The 21457-nt window shown below is 53.2% G+C and overlaps 1 protein-coding gene across 7 annotated transcripts in view; it reads right to left on the reverse strand.

The window, feature by feature from the left end:
- The window catches only part of ELFN1 (extracellular leucine rich repeat and fibronectin type III domain containing 1), a 108731-nt gene that overhangs the window by 31066 nt on the left and 56208 nt on the right, over positions 1 to 21457 (reverse strand). Inside the window, exon 4 of one of the 7 annotated variants that reach the window (XR_010825081.1) lies at positions 18800 to 19053. The exons of 5 other annotated variants lie outside the window; for them this stretch is intronic. The gene's annotated coding sequence lies outside the window, so the exon portion shown is untranslated. Of the gene's footprint in view, positions 1 to 18799; positions 19054 to 20709; positions 21173 to 21457 lie in introns of those variants that run through there. One more of the 7 variants, XR_010825083.1, reaches the window with a different exon arrangement.

The raw sequence follows: 21457 nt of genomic DNA on the forward strand, positions 1-21457 counted from the left end.
GGTGAATCCCAGCCACCTCGGCTTGTGAGGCTTCCCAAGACAGCAAAATTTGATTTTGTGGGGGCACAGGTCAACGTTTTGGGTTATTTTTCTTGCGGCAAAGAAATATTTCAAAATGGACCCCCCCCCCCTTCTATTTCAGCCACCCTATTGCAATACAGAGCCGAGCAGCCAGCCACACCACACAGACGAGCCAAAATAAGCCAGTCCAAACGGCACCTGTTTGATAACCTCCTTGCTGAAAACATCAATGCGATCGAGCTGTCCCCTCCAAACAATTGGGTGGAGCTGAACCATGGCTTTCTGAGCGAACAGACTTGCCCCGAGATGTTTTTGAACCGGCTCAGAGGATTCTTGCCACCAGAGAGGCAAGAAGAAGAAAAAAAAAAAAGGCAGCCACGTGTCTGGGAGCAGCGCTGCTCGAGCTGCTTCCAGCGGCAGCGCTGCGGTGCTGAGTGCGCACCGCTGGCTAAAGACTGAGAGATGCTGAGTTCTTGGGAGAAATTATTATTACCCCCTGGATTCCAAAAGCAATCCTTTATTTTAAAACCTGCCTCCTAATTCATTTTATATTTACCCATAAAATCTTGGCCGGGGTTTCTGAGAGCTGCGGTCTCTCGGAAAGGCCAAATTTCCAATGGAGCTGACTCAGCAGAAGCTCTCCTGATTGAAGTGGTGCCTGTGTGAGTTTATGCCACCCCTGGGCAGGGATGGAAACAGAGGAGCTGGACCCTCATCTGGCTTTGTTTTCTCTGCGGGCTCTCGGCTATGTGAAGCAAACCTCGCTGCTGACCTTCAGGGCTGGGAAGAGGGGCTGGCGAAGCGGAGGAGAGCAGAAGACTCCCTGCTTGCTTCCCCCCTGCTGCATATCCCAACTTCTGCTCATTTAAGTTTAGTACATCTGAGATGAGAACCAAAAGAAAGAAGAATAAGAAGAAAAAACGACAGCAACAAAAAGATTAAAACCCTGTAAGTAATTAATTTTCAGCCTCACTGCCCAGCATCAGCCTCAAGGAGGGGGCTTTGGGATGCAATTAATACCCAGCTTATTAAAACAGCCCCCTGGTTCTACCCGGGATGCTGTGGGACAGGTGAGCCCTGCCTGGGGAGACATGCTCCCAGCTTCCTCCCACACCATGACGGGAGCACACTAGGGCTTGGACTAATTTTAACGTAGCCCCTGGTGCCGAGCCTGCCTCTGCCTTTCTTTTCCCAGGTTGCCGATTGCCCTAGTTGTGCCTGTGGCTCCTGGGCATGATGGCAGCAAGTCTCTCTTGTTCGTGTTTGCAGGGCGGTGCTGTCCCAAGCTGCCCTCGCGGGGGAGATGAGGTCTCCTCTGCAGTGCTAGAGCCTGGCCTTCATCCTTGGGCTCTCATGGGCTGGAAGGAGAAAATGGGTCACGGAGGATGGCCAGCCGCCGTGCCAGTGTGGCACTGCAGATCCCAGTGGGATCCTGTCCCAGGTGGACCAAGCTTCCTTTACTTAAGGGAAAAATTAATTGTAGGATCAAGGGAAACCAGAAGAGCACTGGACGTTGACCATCTCGTACCTCAGGGAGGGCCTGCTTCTGATCCCTGTTGTAAGGCATTTGAGCGGTGGCCAGGCTATGAGACACAGCCAAGGCTTTTTGGACTGACAGCTCATTCCACATACAAGCAGAGCCTGAAAGACAGTTCAGAGCCGCATAACAAGAGCGGGCTAATAGCAAAGTACACAGTGAAAACCTAATGAGAACACCCGTATCTCCTAAGTCCAGCTTTGTTCAGAAAGCCAAGAATACAGCAGTGAGTCAATTTGTGTCTGATGGCCATAACGAACATGCCACTGGAGATGCCCAGAAGGAATAATACCATAAATTGGCAAGGTGGCAGCGCCATTCATCAGCCCAAACAAGAGCTGGTCATCCATAATCCAGCAGCATCAAAGACCAGTCCAGCAGCTCCAGTGTTATTTCCACCTTAAAGTATAGGTGGGAACACTCGAACTCTGCCAGCAGCCCCAACAGATGTGTCCCTGCCATGAGAGCCAGCACTGGAATGCTGTACAAAGGGGCATGAAGTGGAATTAATTTACTGGAGCAAAAGCTGAGAATCGCCAGGTGATTCAAACCTCTTCCACCACCAAGTCCTCTGCAGAAGGCAGCGAGCATGTGCCGGTGACACGCGTCAGTAATGACAACCCACGGTGGAGGTGGGCAGCCCCAAACCTACGTGTCGGGTGCCTTACACCTGGACAGGCTCCAGCCTGAGCCAAAACGTGGTGCCCATGGGGTTGTGCTGCAGGAACAGAGACCTCCCCTCCAGCACTGCATCCTGCCTTCCCCACAGCTCCGGGCTCCTTTCCTGGGGGGGAAAAGCTGGGTGCAAGGGAGGTTTTATCCCCAGGGTGGTGGCTGCGGGGACTGGAGCAGCAAGTCCCCAGCAAGGACCTTTTCCCCAGCTAGTTTATAGGGGAAATGGGGTGATCGGAACCCAGTGAGCCTCGGAGCACTGCTCAGCGTTACTCATGTAGCAGCTAATGGAGCTCATTCAATCCATAAAGATTTTAAGTCAGGGGTTTGATGTTAATTATGGACCAAAACATTTAATAGCCCGTTACACTTCCACGAGGCATTTTTTTAATTAAAAAATGATATATTGCACAAAAGGGAAAAAAACAGAAGGGAATAATTGAAGATTGTTTTATTCCAGAATGACCCGAGGCAGGAAAGGCAGCAAGGAGCTGGCGTGTCGGGGAACGTGATGGCAACGCCGCAAGCCTGGACAGCCGTGTGGGAAGAGCGGGGAGGGAGCAACCACAGCACACCACCACCTGGGGCAGGTCGGTGGGCTTCCATCTCAGGGGTCTGGCCACCACACTGGCCTTCCTTCCCTACCTGTTGAATCATTTGCCGGTGCTGCAGAAGACCTTGGTTCAGGCCCTTCTTTCTGAATCTCTATCAGCCGTCTCTCAGGAAAACCAGCGAAACCCCCAGGGTGGAAATTAGTCTGGAATACGTCAGGGATGAAGAAAATCTGACATGTCTTGCTCTGACACTGCTTCTAAAGATGTGTTGGAGCAGGGGCTGGCCTGAGATGCATTCAAATAGCCTGTGCAAAGTGGAAGGTCTTCAGCAGAGCAAAGCAACGCTTCCCATGCCCACCCTGCCTCAAATGGTGCCTGTTGGATGGTGGCAAGGGACAGCGAAGGGGAGCCATGGAGGGAGCAGCTCCACCTGGGAGGTTGTTACCTAGCTTATGCAAGACATGAGGAAGAGAAATGGGATGGAAACGTGGCCTGGGGGTGCCCAGGAAAAGTTAGGGTGGTTGCTTAACATTGGAAGGAGCTGGAGAACGGTCCCCAAGTGCCTGGCCATGGTCAGGCTTGTCCAAGCCCTCCTATGGCCCCAGCTCTGCGCCTTGCTGTTGCTCGCTTCCCCCAACTCGACACTGGGAATAATATTATTCCCTCCTTACAGGGTTCTGAGATGCTCAGTTACTATGGTGATGGGGCCATAAAAGTACCGAAGATAGCAAGAACAATAATAATATCAGACATGGTAGGAGCCAAATAATTGCATTTAGGGCACGCACGCCACACAGAATGGAGAGCCACCTCTGTGCACCGCACCTCTCCAGCTCCGAAGACAACTTGTTATACCAACGGGCTCGCAGCCTAGTTAGAGGGCTCATTTCCAATTCCCGCGACGTCCACCCAAATGCGAGGAGCGGCCGCCAGCACCCGCGGCTCCACGCCCGGTCCTACCTCTCCAAGAAGGGGGGGGGAGCAGCAGGGCCCGCGGCCCCTGGCCGATGCAGAACTCCAACGTTTTGCGCACCAGTGCTCTCACACAAAGTCCCCGCAGATGTTCGCCCGCCGCATTGTTCGGCCAGCTGAGCGTTTTCGCCCCCCCCGGCGTGGCGATTCGAGCCCAGCACACAATGCTGCTGGCGGCTTGGCTCCTTTGTCTCTGCCGAGCGCAGCGCTTGCCTCGTTATTATTATTTTTTTTAATTTCTGGGTTTTAATTGAAAAAAATGTATAACATCTGCGGCTGCTTAATAACACCTGTGTGAGACAAGGCTGCTTTTCAGCAGCGATTGTCACAGCGTTCCCGTCTGGGCAATGCCGAGCTGGTGCTATGTGGCCTCTGTTGAACTGCTCAGGCAGGAGCGATCCTAGGAGGGCACGTAATTAACATGCGATGCAAAACGAGACACTGTTAAAAAAATATGAGTGACATCCCTTCTAACAAGGGGAAAGCTCAGAGATGTGCAGATGATGAGTTTGCATTGCCTCTTTGGCCTCAACGCCTGCCGGTAGGCGCGTGGAGAGCTGGGTGCCTCCCCATCCCAGGGGAGGTGCAGCAGGGATCTGGCTTCTGCCTCTGCTCTGCTGGTGATGTTGGCACCCCAGACCTCGCTGGGCACCCACCTCCTTCACCACAGCTCCTAGAGCCTCAGCATTCCCAGGGAGAGTAACAGGATCCCTAAGCTTGTTGCTGGTGTGGCCACCTAAATCCTCAGGGTTTTAGCAGCGTTGGGTGCTGAGGCTCCCACCACGGGCTGCCTCCTTGCAGCACCTCCAGCCAGTGGAGCAGTTTGGCCAGGGGAAAAAAAAAAGGACCAGCAGCTCAACCATTTCCATGTGCAGCCCTGTGTTTCTGTAGCTCTGCAAAGCCCCGGGTAACCCAGGGTATTTAAGCAGCATCCCCCCCCCCATCCCTGCTGCAGCCCCCGCCACTCTCCGTTTTGGCTCAGCTGACGCATTCGGGCTCTGAATTCCCCTCATCTCTCAGAGTACATTAAAAATCAATGTAATTACACAGCAAACATTAATTATGATCAAAAATGCAACTGAGAGGGATTGATTTGGAGGAGAGCACCAGGCTGCAGCCAGCCACCAAACTGCCGAAAATCATCTCAGTGAGGCCACAGGGATGTAACAGCAAAGCATCCCTGGAGACCCCTGGCCGGATGGTTTTGGCTTTTGATTTCTTTAATAGTTGGCATAGGGATGGGTGAGCCCCACATGGATGGAGGAGCTTCCTGGTGGGAAAGTCGCACCAGCGGCCCAGAGCTTGGGGTGCCCCCAGGTCGCTCCCTGTGCATGAGCCACATGTGAGCACCCCGGCACCCCTCAGCCCTGCTGTTGGGGCAGGGTGCCCTGGTTCCTAAAGGTTTCTGCACGATCAGGCACGGAGTTGCCACGGCCACATCGATGCCACGGTGGGATGGGTGGTGCAGACCCTCCTCAGATGTTACCATGGGCAGCTTGCTCATGGCAAAGTCATCTCCAATTTCTCATGGCAAAGCCATCCCCATCTCCAACTTCTCCCCCAGTCTTAGACCCCTAGTAGGCGCTTTAGGATCTTGAAGCCCTCCAGGGAGGGGGCTCCCATGCACCATCTCATGGCCAACTTTACTCTTAGGAAGCGTTCCCCAAACATCTAACCCACGACTGCTTGGCTGTACTTTAAACCCATTACATCTTATCCAACCATCTACCAATTCATCACCATCATCTTTATAACCACCTTTTCCACGCTGGATTAATGTTACACATCCTCCTGCCTTCAGCCGTCTCTGTCCCGGAGCACAAACCCAGTTCCTTCAGTCCATCTTCCTGGAGCATGTTTTCCAAACTCTCTGAACTCTCTCAATTTGTCTGAATCACTGAAAACTGTGATGGCCAAACCTGGAGATATATGTCTCCTGCTGATGCCTCACCAGCACTGAATAGAGCCAAATAAATTACCTTGCTGTCTTCCACCCGAAACTATTAATACATCTCCGGGCAAGATGTGCCTTTTCTTTCCTTTCCTAAAGCATCAGGTTATTGTCTGCTGCTCAGTTTGAGGGCTACTCTGCTGCCCGAGCCTTGGCCGCTCTCCTGCTGGCTTACCAGTTCTTCCCCATCTTATATCTGCGATTTTGATATAGCCTTCCTAAGTGAAGCACTTTGCACTTGACTTTATTGAATTTCAGTGTATTGATTTCAGGCCATTTCTCCAATTTATCAAGATCATTTTGCTCTGAGAAATCTTGCAGCAGCTTGTCTCGCATCTGCTCTGTTGACAAAAGGTCTTTAGTCCTCAGGGCTATCAAGCCAGGACTTTGCAGAAGACCTTAAAAAAGTCAGAAATAACCACACAGGGGACGTGGGGACAGCAGAGGATAGAGGTTTTACCCACTGCAAGATGCTGGGACCCTGCTGCAGCTCCAGGGACAGCCCTGGGTGGTGGGAAGGTGGAGGGGAGATGAGCCTGGGATTTAAGGTTTCCTCTTTCTTTTGGGGCTGATGTGATGAGCTGCCCCCTTCCCCCTTTGGAGCTCGCCGGTGGGCCATGGGAAGCCCTGCAGCATCAGATGTTAGTGGCACTATTTGGGGACAGTAAAAACTGGTCTAAGACAGAGACCCGAGTCCACCCTGGTGTGCACCAACCAGGTTAGAGGTTTTATTGTTATAATTGCTCCACTGCAGAGGAGGGAGCCTGGGAAGCAGGTGCTTTTCCTGGGGTATAGGAAACAGCTCGTGACCCTTCTGTTTGGGCACAGTGCAGAACCACGAGGTTTTTGGGGAGCTCCCACCCACAGCTCCCCCTTCCAGCCCTGCATTCTCCCACCAGCGTGCCAACAGCACCTTTCCCTGCCTCCTCCTCCTGCCCCCCGAGGCAGGCTGCAGCTTCGGCAACAAAAACCTGGGTACCAGGAGAAAATTCCTAGAAAACTGTGCAGAAAAGCACCTCCTGCAGAGCTGCCTCCCAAGAAGCCCCTGTTCTTCCATGGGAGGCAGGCGAAACAGCCGCGCTTCGGCTGTGAGCACTGCGGGAGGGCTGGAGAAAGCGCCGGGAGGGAGAAGCAAACAACCCCGGGGAGGGGGCAAAGCAGAGGCGTAATGGGGGGCCAGAACAGCTTGGGAGTGAAAATGGTTTCCTTGGGAAAAGGCTGGCGGGCCTCAACTGGAAAAGGGGTGGCAAGGGAGAGATGGGTGAGCTCCTCCAGCTGGGTAAAGCTTGGGAAGAGGAGAGGAGAGGAGCAGGGGATGGGTGAAGCCGTATGAGCTCACCCTGGCCCTTGACATGGTAATGATGCAGACACAGACGTGTGATAAGCCTTGCTCTGCACACACTTTAAAATCTAAGTAGCTTATGAATAAGTAATAATCCCAATTCCCAGTGCCATAATCTATATTTAATTAAGAAAATAACTAAACGGTGGGAGTAAAAGGGGCTATGTGGGGAAACGGAGACAGAAGCACTGTGAGATAAGCAGAAGTAGGAAGGGGAACAAAAGCTTAGCATGGCCATGGCAGCAGGGCTGGGGCTGCCGGGCTGGTCATGGACTCTAGGCAGCCTGCAGAAGATGTGTCTATAGCACCAAGTCTGTCACAAGCAGCTTGGGTCAACAGGAGGGCTGAAGGTTGGGCAATTGGGTTATTCGTGTGCAAGCAGGACTCTGTTTTCTCTCCTGTTCAGCCCTGGTGGTGATGGTGGACTGTGCACAGAAAGCGATGCTCTGACGTGCCAAAGCAGCATATAATCTACATGGGAGCATTCGAGAGCACCCAAACCAGAGCCTCCAATACTGCTGCAGCAAGCTGTTTGGCACCTGCACCTTACAAAGTTTATATGATAAAGCTTCCATAGCCAGGATGCTCTGAACACCTTGCACTGGGAGGAGAAAGCAAGCCCTGCTAGCTGACTGGCACCCTGGGCTGGCGTGCCAGCGTGATACATGCTGCTGCAGAGGCCCTGCCAGGCCAATGCTGGGCCAATGCCCAAAGCGTGCAGAGATGTTCATGTTATGCCTGCAAGAGCTTGTCAGCCCCATCCAGAACCCACAGCAATGCTCTGCCGGATCCCCTCATGCCCCCCAGGGACAGCTTTCCTTCTCGCCATCACCTCAGCACCGTGGGCACCGGCTACCTTTCAGAGGTCTCTGCCTACGTGGGAGCAGCGCCAGGCCGAAGACGGAATCTGGCTTTCCTCCTGGTCTCCATGCAGAGTGCTGCAGATGGTGCTGCGGGCAGCTCTGATCAGCCTCCGCTTTGGACAAGGGAGAACAAGGCAGGCAGCAGTGCGGCCATAGGTGCCCCCAGGGACTCTGCATCTGTGTCCAGGGCCCTTCCAACACCACCAAGAGCACTCCCCAGCTACAGCCCCACACCTTTCCCACCTGGGATCTTCCACAGATGCTCCAAAACATTGCTGCAGCCTTACTTACTTAACTGAGCTTTGCTTCTCATTTCACTGAGGGGTCTGCAGATCCCTGACTGCTTCCCTGGGTTATCAGCAGTGGAACTGAGAGCACGTCTTAAAGACTTGGTTAAAGAAAACAAACAAACAAAAAATCTCAATCCACATGCTATACTTTATAAATAGACCGTCTGGTTTTTAAATTGAAAAACAACAATAATCACTGCTAAGAGCCCGCTGAACAAAAGCAGCCTTATTGCCACTGGGACAGATTCATTTTCACCAACAGAAACAAAAATATTTTTCAAACTGCTCTCGAGCTCCCAAAGTTGCTAATGTCCTGCTGCTTCACATCAGCTCTGCCATCAGTTTCCAGCTGCACTCTTCTCCTCTAACCGCTGTGGTGCAGCAGGGAGAGGGGAGGGGTGGAGAAACCAATGCTGTGCCCTGGTGGAGCTGGGGAGCAGGGATGGGACAGGTTGTGTAGTGATGGGCACAGCCAGTCGGGATAGCTTGGCTTTCTAGTTGTCAAAAGGGAAAAGCACGATTTCCAGAGAGGAGCTGATGTGTACAGAGCTCCTCTGCTCACAGTGAGCACCTGCCACTGTAAAGGTGCTGTGCTGAGAGATGTGGTCCTCAGCAGCCCGGTGGACAGGCACCCAAGCTGCAGGGATTTCTTGGATTTGGGTTATTGAGGGGGGGGTCGGCTGAGATAACCCTGACTCTCCTTCCCATCAGAGCTGCCACACCGCCGCTGGCAAGGTCCAGAGATGGGCAGTGAGTGTGATGAGAGGCTGGGAATCTTGGGAGTAGAGGGACTGGATCACCAGAATGTCCTCCAAAGTGGATCCTCCACTCCCTGACCAGAACAAGTGGCTGGAGCAGGGAGACGGGTCTGCAGAAACTGCCCTGTGGAGCAGGGTGCCCCTCAGCAGGATGAAAAGAGCATCACTACGAGGCGTCAAGGCTGGGAGAGAGCAATGGGTTATCCCAGTGCAGGGGGCTGCTCCAAAGCAGGTCCCACTCAGAGCTGTGGTCGGGGATTTACTCCTTGCAGGAACATCATGAGGAGTCCAGAGGGTGCTGAGCAGGCTGAGAACTCGTACAGCACAGACACGTGAAAGGGAAGTGAAAGCAGCCCCATGCCAAGGTCCTGAGATCTTTGCTTCCTCTCCTCCCAGCCCATCACACGGGGATCTCACTGGGAACCCAGTGCTGAAATCCAGTCTGCTCTGAGCAACAGGGCCAGGCACATGGCTTGAGCAGATGGGATACTGGAGCAGTGGAGCTCACGCTGTTTTCCCCAGGTTTTGGTCCCCGAGTCAGAGGGCTGGGCAGCATTAGCCATTACTGATCCAGAGCCAGCATCTGAATGCCTGCAGAAGCAACTCTCACTCGCTGGATCCCCGCCTGGGCGCTGTGTCAGGCCCGGCTGCCAGCAGGCTCACGCAGTTGGCCTGCCCCGTGTTATGATCAGAACAAGCGATGCGGGACTGCGGGTGTCCCACTGTCCTGGCCACACCAACACTTAATCCCAAGCATGGCACTGCGGAGGGGACGTGAGGGAAGACGGGGCAGAGAGGGTCTGCTCTGTGCCAGAGTCTGAACGTGGCCTTTGGGGAGGAAGCATGGACCTCTAAGTTTGACCTAGCGAAGGTTGCTGGCTGCTCTGTGTTGGAAGACGTCTTTCTGAGTGCAGCACGCACTTGCAAATGTTATGGAGAGATAAGAAAGGTGCAGCCTTGGAGGTGGAGGAGAAACGAAAGGAACAAAAACAATTTAATAATGAATATATTATGTAGACATGTCATGCCTCTTGCCTGCTGGCATGGATTAATATCCATAAATCAAAGAGGAAGGGACTGTTTTTAATGCTGGAGATGGAGGCTGGTCCTCAGAAAATTGCTAAGGGGGCATTAATAAGGAGAGACATCTGGGAACGGCTCCAGATGCATTGGCTGCATGCACGGGAAATTCTGCAGAACTGGTGTCAGCTAAAATGTATTCCCGTGCTGTGGACACACGTGGTCTGAGGGGACAAGTGTGGGGACCACAGGGGCCATATGCAGGCCTTGGTCAGGCTCTGGAGGATGGTGGATGGCCCCTCGGTGCTCTGCTCCACAGGGAGCTGCCGGCCTTCCTGCCTCCAGGCCTGGCCTTGTGCACCAGGCCCCATTTTTTGACCTTTATTATCAAGAAGGTCCCCGCTAAGCTGTGACTCCAAGGAAGGGGAGCAGCACCTCTCCCAATAAGCACCACGTCAACCAGAGGAAAGGACAGGCCCCGGGTACCAGAAGGAGCCCTCCAAACGTGAAAGACATGGCTCTGAGGTTACACAGAAGGGCTTGAGGACACAGAGGCTTGATGCATGGAGCAGCAGCTCTCCACAACACTCCTGGAGCCCACCACGTGTGCAAGAGGCAATTGCTTCATGGATTGTCCTCATGCAGGACAAGATCCCACCAGCATTTCGTGGGGACATGAAGCCGTGCCGAGATGGCCCAACACAACCCCTCATGTCCCCACGGAGGGCTCTGTATGGCAGGGGTTGCTGCTGGGAAGGGGGTACCTCTGCTCACTGCATGGCTTGCTAAGGAGAGGGTATCGAGCGCTGGGATTTCATTAATCACATTTTGCACACATTTTCAAAATCCTGGAAAATCCCCACTTTTTAAGAACATCGCCCTCCCCTTCTCCTCTCCCTCCTGCCCCATAAGCTGGCACCCACATCCTCTGGTGCCTGCATTCCCACTGGGCCCTGCCTTCCCCTCGCACTGACCCACTTTAGCTGCTGGATTGCCAGCCGAGGGGAAGAGGCCGGATTCACAGAAGAAATGTGCAGCACCGCGGAGCCAGCCGGGGAGGAGCGAGCAGGAGCAGCCCTCACGGCCACGCACACGTTCACGCATGGGGAGAGGCGAGAAAGCTGCTGGGGAGCGGGCTGGCAGCAAGGGATGCTAGACGAGCATGTGTTCACAGTATGAGCGGATTAGAGGGGAAAGGGGGAAGAAATAGATGAAGGAAGGCAGCAGGAGGAAAACCGCTGGGGAGCTGAGCAAAAGACCCACGCTGCAGCACCGCTGCGGTTTTTCAGGGGGTTTCTTTTAGCTGCCAAGAGGGGAAAGGAGGCATGGAGGAGGCTGAGCATTAGGAGACGCCTCAGCATTTCGGGGTTTATTGGCTGTGAGCAGGCAGCTCCTCCGAGGCTCTCCCTCAGCCAGCAGAGCAGCCCCAGGGCCTGGTGGTGGGGCAGGAGGAGGTGCTGAGGGATGGGAACCCCAAACAGGAGATCCCCGGGGCTGCTCCGAGCAAACCCACGCAGCGACACGAGCGAGCTGTGCTGGGGCTGAGTTCGCAGGCAGACAGGCTTAGTGCTCAGAGAGCAGGGAATTGCTGTCTGTCTGCGTGTCTCCCTGTTTTCCCTGATTTTATTGTGTTTTGTTTAATTGAATCACACACACACATGCACACAAAGCCCTGACTCGTGGCGCAAACTCCGCAAGGAGACGAGCAGCTAGTTAACAAGGAGGGAGAGGAGCAGGCAGGAGGAGAGAGGCAAGAGGAGAAACCTGCAGGGGGGGCAGAGGGGGAGGCAGGAGACTGGGGTGGAGGGGCACAGCTCCACTCCTGGGCATCCTGCTGTCACCTCTCCCTGCAGCCTGGGCGCCCGAAGATGAGCAAAACGCCCCTCAGGACACAGGACCCTGTCCCAGTCCACCTGGAGAGCACTGCCTCATTTTCTGATGCTGCTTACCTGCAGCCCTGGCTGCAAGGAAAGCTGAGGGCCAGGGAGATCAGGCACCCGTTGAGCCCAGCTGCTCTTCGGCGCTGGGAAACGCGAGGTTAAAGGACGTGAGCATCCTGCCCAGCCCTGCTGTGACAGGCCTCGCATGTGCTTAGTCACATCGAGCTATGAAACCACTCTGGAAACCAAGACATTTATTCAAAGGAACAGCAGCACCGCACACACGTCTTCCTGCGCGAAGGAGAACTTCAAAAGGGCTGACAGCCACCGAGCCCAGCAGTAACCTTTGGCTAATTAGCTGTCTTGATTTCCTTGCAGTTTATTTTTACACTTCTCGTGCTCTGAAATGCATTTACTGTAATGTCAGAAAGGTCATGGTAAATAAAAAGCTTCCTAGCAATAACTATATTCACCCCACTGGGCTTTGGGGACTGCTGGCTACGGCTTGGCGTGGGACAGGCAGGCTGACAATGCTCTGCTGGGGTTTTTGTCTTGCACGGGACTTGTTGAGACTGTGCTGGCGGCAATGATGAGGGCTCCTGGGGAAAAGCGGGTATTTCCACGGAGCAAAATGAGCATGGAGTAAATGAGCACAAGCAGAAGTGCTTTCCTGGGGTCAAGTCACAGATGCCGAGGCAATACGGAGGTGCCAGGAAGCCTGGGGCAGCAAGCCCTGGAAGGAGAGGCGAGGTCAGAGTAATGATGGGAGTGATGCTGAACCCGCAGAGAGGAGCAGGTGGGCCCCCTGTACCCCCAGCAGGATAATCTCTGCAAGTGCCAGCCCCACTGAGAGACTCTTGTAGACACAGAGCCGCCCCTTGGCTCACCACATCAGGCAGGACCTGACCCCCCAGCGCTCCCCCAGCAAAGCCCCCCTCGGCTGTCAGCAAGGCTCACGGGAGGGATGACTTCCATTTGGCCAAGATGTTGGGGTTAAACCGGGGGTGAGCACAGCCTGAGATGTCACTGCTTCTCTCAGGGGCATGCAGCCCACGCTGTGGGCAGCTTGCAGAGCATCTGCCTCCCACCACCTCCTGCAGGCTCTGGACCGGAGCAGAGGCATGAGAGCAGGCTGAGCCACACCAGAAAATACAAAGGGTAAGAAAACAACTTCATTATCTCTGTGCTGTGACCTCCAATGCAAACCACTCAATATGTGGCTCTGCCTGGACTGTGCACAGAGAAGATCAGTGGAAGGAAGCGTGGTGCTGGGAAGAGACTGTTGCATTAATGATCAGAAATGAAGCCCCACTCTGCCCCTGGAACAGCACTAGCTGCCAAGGATACCTCCGAACACCTGCAGATGGGTGGCAGGCACCCGAGCACTTCAAACAGCCTTCCCTCCTGGTCTGCTGGGCTCTGCCTGCCTGTCTGGGTGTCAGCTTTTAGGACAGCACTGGTACTTGTCGGAGAACTTGGTGCCAATTAAAAGGCAGGATGTTTTTCCTTTGAACTGCAGAGAAACAAAGCTTGTGAATTCAACCTTTGACTTTTTTTTTTTTTTTTTTTCCCCTGAAATGGTGTCAGGAGTAGAAGAGACAGAACAGCACTGAGTGCAGTCACTGTTGAAAGCTGCTGGCTCTTTTGGCACGTTGCATGAACTGCACTGGCGGAGGCTGTGCTGGAGTCGGTAGCACAGCTGTTTAGCTCCAGATCTTTAATTTAAAGGGTCAAATCATTACAAACTCTCTCAGAGAAGTTAATAGGAAGTTTACCTTTGCCTCAGCTATGTAAAACCAACAAGAAATTCCCCACTGCCCATAGCGATACACTTTCCCATTGAAACACTTTCCCTTTTCCTACGCCAAGCATCCCTTCCTGCAAGGCAAGCTCTTGTTATATTTTTAAACCCACTCTTGCATTTAAAGCTTACACTGCCTGATCAGAACCAGAATGTCTCAGGTGGCTGTTAATAAGACCAGGAGCTTGATTTCAGGGCTGACAGGTGCCCCCTGCTCCATTCCTGGCAAGGAGGGGCCTGCAGCACCCCAGCCCTTAGATGCCCGGCCCTTTTACTGCCCTAACCCATGCAACTCGGATAAATGGGGGGACAACTGTGTAATCTGGCCCTCCTGCGTGGCCAGCCCCATAATGTGATGCAGGGACCATTTAAAGGAGTTGCTATCACATGGGAAGGGAAGGTCCTGAGCTCCTAGGTCATGCCTATATGGTGCATATACACTATTTATACCCCACATGACAGCTGCTGGCTGCATCTACAGACTCCCTCCAGCGACGCCTCTCTCTGAGTCATGGCTGCATAACGCTCCTTGACAGACCTGGGGGATGAGAGACGTGGTAAAACCCCCAACACGAGGATTTCATCAACGATGCAGTGATTACCAGATAACAGCTTCCTCTCCATTTCGGATCCGGGGGTGGAGGGAGAGCCGGGGCTGCTCCAACCCCGCTCCTGCAGCTCTCACCCCAGAGGGTGGCAGGGATATGGGGTCCAGACCCACAGATATCTGCATGTGTCCATGGCCTCTGTTTTGTGGGGCTGCATTTCGGGTGTCTGAGTTTGCTGCTTGCCGAGGAGCTGGGGAGCTCGGCGAGGAGCCGGTGGGTGGACTTGAGTGGGATTTCTCCTGCACGAAGAGCTCTGACAATTCGCCATGCATGCCCGGCTGCGTAAGTCACTCTTCATTTGGCTGGCACTCAAGATCCTCATGCGAGACTTGCAGAGAATGCTGCATCCAAATGAGGGGAAATCGCCCCATGTATCCTCACGTATGGGCTGCATCAAGCCTGAGCACACCACGTTATGCCGTTCAAAATGAAGGGGGGTCGCTGGGACAATACCAGCAACCTGTCCTGCCACCACATCAACCCCTCCTGATTATCTTCCTTCTCTCACTGCCATCCTCCTTGTTTCCCCCAGGACTTTTACCTGCTCTGAAACTGCCACTGCACCAGCTGCCCCAGATGGGAGAAGGGTGCAGGACCATCCTGACGGACACAACTGCCACTTCCAACCGCAGGCACCCAGCACTTCAGAGGGCATTCATTCTTACAGCCACCGTTTCCACCAGTCCTTGAGGCTGAACTGGAGCTTTTCTACCTGTTCAGCCCCAGCCTAGGGGGATTAACTGCAAGGAACCAGTGTCTGGGTACAGCCCTGCCCAGCACCACTGGGCTCTGCTGCCTGGGAAGCAGCATGGGGTGAGGACTGCCCCATCCCACCCCACTCTGGGAATAGGAACAAGGAGCAAGACATCATTCTACTACATTCACTACTTCATCGTAGGTTTGCAAGCAGGAAAATCAGCTCCTTCTAACTTCACCTCTCTGCAGAGTCAGCAGCTCTCCCCCTTCTTCCCCCCATATTACATTTTATTCTATAAGTGCAAAGCAATTTCCATTGAGGGTAGGGACACTGAAGCACAGAGAAAGAGGAGAATAATATCTTATCTTCCTTAATCCCCACCTTCCCAAAGGATCCCAGCGCCGTTTGCCTTACTTTCTATATGTATGCACAGTTAATTAGCATTACCAGAGAACTGCAGGTATTCTCAGACGTAGTAGAGGGAATATCTTGTAATAGGACGGTAAGCAAATTGTTTCTGCTGTTTCTATTACAGGCAACTTTGATTATCCAGGGTAATGGGATAACAGGGACAAAGCAAAAACATGGATAACATGAAACCTATGCAAATTAAGCGAGGAAAAAAAAAAAGTGATGCTGAGGGTAATGGAGGAAAGAAAGGTCAGCAATGCTGATTAAGGAGCATGGAGATCCCAGTGCTAGTGCGGCCCTAAGCTCATAAACCCATGCATGCTGGTACCTGGGTACAGAGGTTGTAGAGTTTTTCTGGGCCAGGCTGGGTGCTTCTGCCCCTGGCATGGAGCTGCTCACAGGTAACTGTGGGCCGAGGGTGCACAGCTAAAGGTCCTGGCACTAGAGGGGAAACAGAGACACCCCCTGCATGGTACGGCCAAGTTCCAGCCCAGGGAGGAGAGCTGCATGAAGGCCGAGCATTTCAAAGCCTCCACACGAGGGATTCGTCATTAAAATAAGTAAGATCTGGGCACCCAACCCTCCTCCTCCTCCTTCCACGAGCAGGAAGAAGCCCAATTTAAAGGTCAGAATCTTATCGGCTTTCGCTGCGTGTGTACCAGGAGATCTCCTCTCCAAAGAGAAATGCCACAGCCGCTTGGTGAGCCACGACAGGAGCATCGCTCGCCGAGGAGGTGGAGGCACAGCATCTCTGGTAAAATGGAAGGGGAGATGCCAAGAGGAGAGAAAAGCCATCTCCAAAATCTCCACATGGTGTGGCCCACACTGGGTGAAGGACCGGCCCGGCAGCACTCGAACTGCTCTGTAATTCCCCGTCTCGGCAAGGAGCAGCCTCACTCTGCTCCACCAAAGGGGATTTTCAAATCCTCGGCACCGACGTCGTGGAGGCAGCTCTGCAAAATCTCTGCTGGTGGGTGGATGGAAAGGGCACCAGTGGAGATGAGACAGAAAGAAGAGAGGGAGGAATCTTGGAGGAAGACTAACCTTCTTAATAGGTTTCATTGATTTAACCCAAAGAGAGAACAGTAGGGGGAAATTTATGCCATTTAAATGCAAACCCGCAATAAAAATAATCATTAGAGTCATAATCTCAATCTGTTAGCATTTTATGTATAAACGAGCTTAATGGGAAACGTTTTCCATGTAAACTATTTGCATTTACTTAGTAGGAATGAGCCTCTTAAATATAATTCAGTCATTACCACAGACTTTTTAAAGGGGTTGGTTTTGGTCCTAAATACTTTAAAGTGTCTGATGATGTCTCATCTCCAATTGAGCCTGACTTGGAAAAGCTGCCTGTGATATGATGCCCATATCCGTGTGGATATTCTTGTTCCCATGATGAAAATACGTGTGGATTTTGATAGCAGCCAGAAAACATCATTCTTCACCCAAAATACACTGAGATTTTGTGACTGACCAAGGGGGCTGTATCTCTTGGTCAGATTTCGGGGACTTTTGAGAGGAAAAGTGACTTCAGAGCACATTTCCAAGCCCTTCATTTTCTAGAAGTGAGAAGCATCTGGAAATCTTTCTCCGTTTTCTCTCTCGTTAAAGACGAGGAAAACGTGGCTGTGCCCTTTGCAGAGCAGCTGCAGGGCTGGCAGCGATGGTGCTGGGCAATGTCTGCCCCACAGCCCGTGGGGAGGGGAAATCAGCGGTGTCCTGCAGCTCAGAAGAAGCTTTTCTGGCTGCTGTCGTGTCCCCAGGATCAGCCCCTGTGGGGACACAGCGCTGCCCACGTGCAGGTGCTCTGGGGAGGTCACCGGCCCTGTGACTCCCACGCCATATGCATCTCAGCCACAAATAAAGCAATAAATACCCTCTTCTGCCTGGGGACACCTTTTAATCTTCTTGCCAGATTTTCATGCGCTTGTCCGGAGTCTCAGCCGGGCCAGGCATGATCTCATTTTGCACCCCACCCACAGCGCACCCAAGGCACAAGTTTTATGCCACGTGCTGGAAGGGGCTGGGGCTGCCCTCACGCGTGGCATCCCATCTCTCCGCGACAGCCCATGGCCTGTCCCCCAGGGGAAAGCATCCCATGGAGGTGGCGATGGAGATGCCACCACGGGCTGGCCCAGCAGCCCCAGTCCCCTTGCAGACCTGCTGGTGGCCAGAAAATTGCAGGCAGTGGGTGCCCAAGCAGCGGTTCTCCAAGCAGCACTGACAGAAGTAAATTCAGCCCCTCGGGTGGCTCCAGCACCGTGTCCCCAGCCTGGAGCACGGATCCAGCCCCCCGTGCACTGCTCCTGGCTGAGCCTCCAAGAGCATGCAGGACTTCACGCTGTGTGGGTAATTCAGGCTCACAAGGGGGTTATTAAAATCCATTCAGAGCTAATGTCAGGCTTTCCAGTGTTAATGTCAGTGGCTGAGAGGCACGGCAGGAGGGGGGAGAGGGGCTTTTACTTCCCCGCTTTGATTTCCAGGTGGGGTGGGAGATGGGGAGGGCGGCAGGTGGGAGTCATGGTTTAATGCCACTAGTCCAACATTTCCCTCGGTGTTGTATTTGGCAGTGTTTATCCCTCTCTGATGGTTCTAGAGGCACATTAGCTGCCAGTATCCCAGCAGGAGAGTCTGCCTGGTGCCGGGAAGGGGCTGATGGTGCTGCCCTGCACAAGGCTCCCTCGGGGTGGGCAGGTGGGGCTGGGCAGCACAGTGAGATGTTGCCCATCGGGCACATGTGGGGCTTCAGACCTCTTCCCCCTGCTCCTCAGGGTCAGGTGAGTCCAGGCCAGCCCCCGGATTTTGCAAAAAATCCGGGTAATTTTAGGATGTATGTGTGGTTACCCTCACAGAGGCTCAGATAAGAGTAATCGGAGCTTCGGGCTGTAAGCCGATTCCTTGCGAGTCTCAGGAAGGAATTAGCCCCATCTCCGCCACCCCACGCCCCCTCACAGCACTTGCACATCTCATGGGACACACACATCCCAATGCTTGCCTCGTCACAAGGTGACAAGTGCCCCATACAGAAGTCCCATGGGCAGGAGAAGCAGGGTGGGAAGCAGGGGACCCCAGTGCCATGCCCCTGTCCCTCCGTCCCCGAGGCCCCTGCCCTGTTTCTCCCCCGGCTTCAGCCTCTGTTGGCAGCAGGGATTCCTCCACGTTGGCTGAGAAATGTGTTGCAGTCTGCAATGGCTCATCCTGGCTGGAAGCTCTTCCTCTGTGTAAATACCGAGTGTACATCAGCGGCCTCATTTCGTACTACAGAAGTGCATCGGAAGCAGCTAAGCATACTTTGTCTGTGGCGTGGATGGCATAAATGATCCGAATTTAAAGTGTGGTTATGCAGGCTGAAGATTTCATTGAGTTTTTAGGTTAGGTGGCACCGTGACTGCAGTCTGACCTCCCGGCTACTGAATTTTACCTGTGGATTTTAAGCAGGTCTGACTGTTAAGCTCCATCCTTCTGGTGCACAAAATTCGGTCCAGTTGATAAGCAAGAGGAGCAGCTGCTGGAGGCAGATGGATCACAACTCGCCCAAATACCAAGGACCAAAACATTGATGGCATCTCTGAAGGGCAGCAGGTCCTGTCTGGAGACGCTTCCCCAACCTGGGGTATTTTGCTTTAGTGTGTCTGACTGGTGAGGGTAACGAACGGTTCAGAAGTCAAAGCTGTTACGCAAAAGCAATATTGTCACCACTGTTTCCGCCAATAAAAAAAAAAATCAAAAATCAGCACTGTTATGGAAAAGCAAAGCCCTAGCGATTGCCTGTGGTCTGCCAGGGGATCACTGAGCTGGGTTAGGATGAGAGGACCCCCAAGGAGAGCTGTGGCACCGTCAGCCCCAGGCCCTGGCCATGTCCCTGCCCTGCTGGCCCAGCACCCCTGGGGCACGGTGAGCGGGGACGGGGATCTGGGAAGGAGCCGCATGTCCCCGCGCCTGGCGCCGTGCGCCACGTGGCAGGTTCCCAAGCAGCTGGGAGAGGACAACGCTTTCTTTTGCCAGTTTTCTAATTTATCTAATGAGCAAGAAAATAAATCAAGCTGACAGTCACCCAGGTGGTTCTGAGCCTCTGCCGGCTCCTCACGGTCCCCTTGTTCCTCCAGCCCATTTTATAGCAGGGTTACGACCCGAGGACGCGGCAATAACTCCTGCTATAATCTTTTCTTTCCTAACGTCACTTAGCAGATGGAGTCATTTAGAGGTGCTCACGTTTAAATGAGCGGCTTGCCCTGAAAGGGACAGAGCTGGGGCTGCTGGCAAGATTTTCGGGATCGTTAGCCTAGAAAACGCTTAGCAGGGGAAGCAGTTGGCAGGCAGATTTCGCGGACATGGCGCCGGCGTCCCCTGCCAGCAAAATTACAAGGCTGAAATCCTGGAGCTGGATGGGGCCAAACTGTTCACAGCAAACAATTTAATTGATGAATGAAGTGGATTGCCCAGGAGATGGTTTTCAGTCATCTGCTCGTTGCGTGAAGCCGCTTGGAGAAGGGTCCGTGCCATCGGGTGCCACCAGCTGCCCGTGTCAGGCACGGGCTGGCCCCGTCTCCGGACCCCTCCTGGGCACCTGCTCCCCAAATGAGCAGCCCAGAGCCATGAGGACAGCCACCTCTGAGCTTGCCTGCTTCTTCTCACCGAAGGTACTCTGCTTTCCTACAGGTCCTGCTGCTCTTCAGCCTCTGTGGTGAGACCGGTGATGTTCTCGTGCTGAGGATCTCAGCATTGGCTGTTTGAAAGGGAGCCTACTGATGTGCAGCAGAACAGAGCCAAACAAAACAGCAGCACCTACTTGTCTGCTTCTGCAGGAAACTCAGTGGCAGCCTCAGAGGACTCTTGTCTCTATCCCTCTGACCCCCTGGACAATATTCCACAGGCTACCTGCATAAACTCCTTTCATTTGGGCTAGTAAATTACCTCTCCAGATCTTGTACATTGAGACAAATGCTTGCAGCCCTTGAAAATAGCCTATTGCTTGTGAAAAGTCTTCTGAGAAAGGAAGACAAGGGACAATAACTGCCAAGAAAGGGGGGAACATTGCTCGTGCTGGCTTGGCAGCATTTGACCAAGGCCTTGCAGAGACTGGGAGAAAAAGGAGGAAGGAGGCAGGGAGCTGAGACCAGTAGCTGCAATCACTGCTCTGCAGGAGCAATATCTCACCGTGTCCACGGAGACCAATCCCTAATTATTCAGCCCAACAGTTTTCAAAACAAACTCTTATTCTGCTGCGCTGTGGCAGGCACGAAGCTTTCTCTGCGAGTCCCATTTTACATCTTTGGTAGCTCAGCGCTGGATGGTATAACACTCAATTGTGAAAACCCTGCAGGAGCCTTTGATGCAAACGGGGCTTATCAGCTCAAATAACACAACTGTCTTTTATCCTTTGTGTCCCAAGCCTGCTGTTTTGGCACTCATATTTGTAATTCATTGCCTGGCTCTGGGTCTGGCTCCAGCAGGGCGCACGCTGCTGTCTGTCTGTCTGCATCGCTGGGATTTTTGTGGCTGCCCGGAAGGACCTGGGCACCTAAGCTCTGCTTATCTTTGGTGATGCTTAGGCTCCTAATTGGCTAAAAGTCATTGCTGAAAGTGGGTCTTAGGAGCTGTAGACTTGCAGGTGCTTTCAAATGACTGTCCCCAGGCCAGCCTGTTCATCTGTCCTGCCCTCCCAGCAGTAACTGCATCCTCGCCAGCCCATCTGGCCCTCAGAGGCGCCCATGCACCTCCAGCACAGCCCTTCCTCCCCTCCACGCTGGCTCGAGCCCGTGGACCTGCACGCCTTTCGCTGGCACTACCTTTTCTTCAAAAAAGGACAAATAAGGTAGAAGAAGAAAAGGTGAAAACACGATAATAGCTGTGGAAAACGGCAGCTGCTATAGACTTGACAATGCTGGAAATGGAGGCTCAGAGAAAAGTTTTTCTCCTGAAATTATTCTTTTCAATCTCAACAGCACACTGAAGAGAAGTTTAAGCACACTTTTTAACACCTTTTGTACTCAAATTCCAAATTCACCTGTCTACCAAGCAATAACAGAAATAATCTTTTTTTATCTAGCTGCACATTTTTCTGTAGAAATTTG

This window comes from Anser cygnoides, chromosome 15 (assembly GCF_040182565.1).
Source record: "Anser cygnoides isolate HZ-2024a breed goose chromosome 15, Taihu_goose_T2T_genome, whole genome shotgun sequence".
Lineage (NCBI taxonomy): Eukaryota > Metazoa > Chordata > Aves > Anseriformes > Anatidae > Anser > Anser cygnoides.